Source organism: Epargyreus clarus, unplaced genomic scaffold (assembly GCF_041222505.1).
Source record: "Epargyreus clarus isolate Ecla_fem2 unplaced genomic scaffold, WU_Ecla_fem_2.2 ptg000008l, whole genome shotgun sequence".
Classification (NCBI taxonomy): domain Eukaryota; kingdom Metazoa; phylum Arthropoda; class Insecta; order Lepidoptera; family Hesperiidae; genus Epargyreus; species Epargyreus clarus.
The window spans coordinates 1,427,232-1,431,200 of NW_027332216.1; positions in this window are offsets into that span (position 1 = coordinate 1,427,232).

The window sequence follows — 3,969 nt, forward strand, 5'->3', positions numbered from 1 at the left end:
GTAACGACTTACTTAATAGGTAATACCAAATTTCTGTATGTATGTATGTAAATAAAAAGTATGTCTTTGAAGTATAAGAAATTCAGAGTGAGTATGTTATACTTCAAATACATTATCACTCAATGTATCATTTAAACTCAAATACTAACTAGAACACCTACGGATATAATCGTTACCCAGTACCGTGCCTGGAAATGAGCGTGTATTTCAAATATAATGCGCGCTTCCCGTATTTCCGTAATAGAACTCAGACGGATATATTCAGGTACTGATAAAATACACGGGTCAACGTGACAGGCTGAAGGCTGTCATGAATGACATGAAAACATATCATTCATGACACAGCTGATGTTATGATTGTATGAAAACGTAATCGATTATATCGTTAAAAAACATGCTTTTCGAAAACTGATATGTGGAGCACCCCATACTTTTTCCATGATTATACTATTTACTGTTCCTTAATTGATGCCTAGATTGAAAATTATTTTCTACTTTTTAGTTGAGTTTACCATAAAAGCGTGTTTTTTAGTTTTTTGAACTATATTTATTTTATTAATTTTTAGTATTTGTTGTTATTGCGATATATATATGTTATACCATCATTATGCATCGTCTGTAAAAAATCAAGTGTCTATCTATTACGGTTTAAGAGATAAAGCCCCGTGACTCACGAACAGACAGCGGAGGGTTTTGTTTTACCCTTTGAGTACGGAATCCGAAAAATCATTCTACAAGATGGCATTATAGATATGTTTCAGTACATTTGAGTTATAGGGAAGTAACATTATTATTTTTCAAAACTAAAAATCAATCTAGTAACTTTGCCTGAACTATCCCTAAGGCACTTTCTCTCGCCTCGAAAATCGTTAATCCCGAGGATGTTGATAAGGACAATGTTATAAAATTATTAATATCGTGTATTGTCATCATCATTCGTCATTTTTGATAATTCTTCAAAATTTTGAATTAAACTGAACGTTCAAAGTGGATAGAAATCGGATTCAAAGATTCCGTTACTGTTACGTACATACATACATACCTACATACAACCCAAGCTAATAAAAGCGTGTTAATAATTCACTTTAAAGTACCACCATGTATTTTTATGGGCTATCGATATTACCACACATTATATAGGTCTGAATTAAATGTGACAGCGATTAAAAGTATAACAAGTTCAAAGTACCTTTTATATAAACCTGAATATGTGTATTATTCCCGTACGTCAATATGTTACATAAAATGTATTTACAACGGTCCGTAAGATGAGAAATGGGGTTGTTAGAAATCTATGAATTTTTACTGTTAAACATTTTATGATTCTAGAACGGTTCATGGTCCCAAGATGGACCTAAATCTCTTTCTGAGTATAACTGTAAATCAGAATGAGGAGTGACTATCTAGATATTCGCTAAGATATTTTTAAAATTCAACTCCTAAGAGATGTAACATTTGTAGAAAATATTTAGGTAATGCTTCAAACTCAAAATTACGTAAAATTATACGAAAATGCCTTCCCCCATTGGTTCAAATTCGGGCAGTAAGACATTGCCGACCTCACCTTATTGTAGGGAGGATTTTTTCCCAGCAGTGTGACACAAAAATAATTGTGGATATCACCAAAAAAAATGCAAGGTAATATTTCGTATGTTACGTAGACATAGCCACGCAACAACTAGTAATCTATTATAAATTCAATAAACCCCGCAGACTTTTATCGTAGGAAATATTACCTATTTGGGAGGAGTCTAAACCCTAAAACTAACACATAGGTACAGAAGAGAGAGAAGAGCAACAACAGAAGACACAATAAAGAAAATAATTCCATGATTTATTAGCCCCCGACTAAATCTCGATTTGGACCATGAATGAGAAATTATCTGGCGGAGCGGCGAGGATTATCATAAAAAAACACTTAAAGGGAACATAAAGTGGATTATATATTTATGGAAAGCAACTTGGATGTTCTTTGAGCGAGATAAGCGTGAAATGTGTATTGTTACCTTCAGAAACTCGCATTGAAGCTTACTGGAGTTATGGATACTCGGAACTTTGGGTATGAAACTGGGTAGGACGCACTGAGGCACGACTTGTGTATTGAGGAATTTAATTCAACACATTTGTATGTCTCTCTGCCACACATTATTGAGAAGGAGCGAGAGGTAAATAGCAATGCTGAATTTTGGATATTTATTGAAATACGTTGACATGTATAATTCTCACTAAACCCGATCTATCTTTGAAATGTGTATTTTTGATGTCGTTAAGATTATTTAGTTCTGCATTTTCAATCTGAGGATACTTTTCCTTACCAGTACACTTTACATTAAGCTCCTTAGTTACCGCCCTGCGCAAGGTCACCACTCACTACTAATCTAACACGCAGTCTTTACATTCGATCCCTGGTCAGATCTAAATTTTTAATTTTTACATGAAACTTTTGCTAGGGAATCCAACCTAGAACCTTCGATGTTTCGAAGACCTAACGGTACCGTAACCGGTACCAGTAAAATTGCTAGTGCTATTAAACTTATCCAAAAGTACCGAAAAAAGGTGAATAATTAAATATATCAAAATACCGAACATCAGTAAATTAGGATTTTTGAGACAAACTATTATCAAATCATTAGTCTTAATACTTAGTGACTAAACTTAATAATATTCGATACGGCATATTATCATTGTCTGCGTGTAATGTTCTTTATAAACGAGAGTTGTAATAAGCCAAAGATCCCAAGTACGGATCCTAACGGAAAAGTTTCCGGGAAACAGTTCGATATTGCCTTTTCTATTACTTAACTTGGAAATGTGTACAAACATGCCATTTGCGCTTAAAAGTTACTCAACTCGACTCTACTGCACGCTACTTACTGGACGATTTTATAAAAAGTATAAGAAAAGTAAACTGGCGGTAATGCCACCTATTTCTGCCTCATAACAGCAGTGTTAAGCGATGCTGTGTTCTGGTTTTAAGGGTGTGGTAAGGGAGACATACTTTTCTGAGGCGTTCCAGTTTACTTCTCAGGTGTACCAGCGCATCTGTGGGTTATCTATGGGTGGGTTATCTATGAATGTGCGCTATCTGGGGTTGATTACAGATGTTCATGGGTGGCAGTAGCCACTTACCATCAGGTGGACTGCAGCTCGTTTCTACTCCCACATAATATAAAAAATGACATTTGGTGGAAGACTTCTTAGACCATTCTAAGTAGTACCGAAGTCGTCGACCGACTTTCCTACCGCTGGGCATTGATCGCATTTAAAATGAGATTGTCCACCGCAGTGGTCATGCAAATTTTATTGGTAGATTTCACACACCAGTAAGAACTTTTTAAGGACTCCCAGGCGTGTAGATCTGTCTCCTGATAAATTTTTCCTTTACTTGTATTTAGCGTTATAACAAGGGATAATAAAATTACCACACATAAGTCTAAACAACCAGAGGACTAGGATTCAAATCTCGGACCCTTCGAAAGATGGATCGATTTGTGTGTAAATGCGCACAAAAACATAAAAAAATAGAAGTAAATATTTTAATATATTCCCATTAAATAAATAAATGCAAAATCAGAAATAATGACAGTTAAGTTGGAACAAATTCCACATCGTCGAGCATGCACGAGCTCCCGGTGAGTTCAATCAGATGACATTGTTCAATCAAACTCGATTGTTAAGCAATGCCACTTACTGGCGCAGGCCTTTATGCTTGTGTCTCATCGAATATTAAATCTATATGGCTGTATATACGGACGCATCGAAGCCACGTGTATGATCACAAAATGGCTGCCGTTTCTGAGAACGTTATTAACCTGCAGTGTTCAATTTTCAATCAGGCCACATACTGCATGAAGAGCATTTGTTTGTAGATATATTTTGCTTGATTATTATTCATTATTAATTTTTGTTTATCGTTAAACCGGTTCGTTTAATTTTATTTACGTTTGACTTAATAAGAATATAACATGA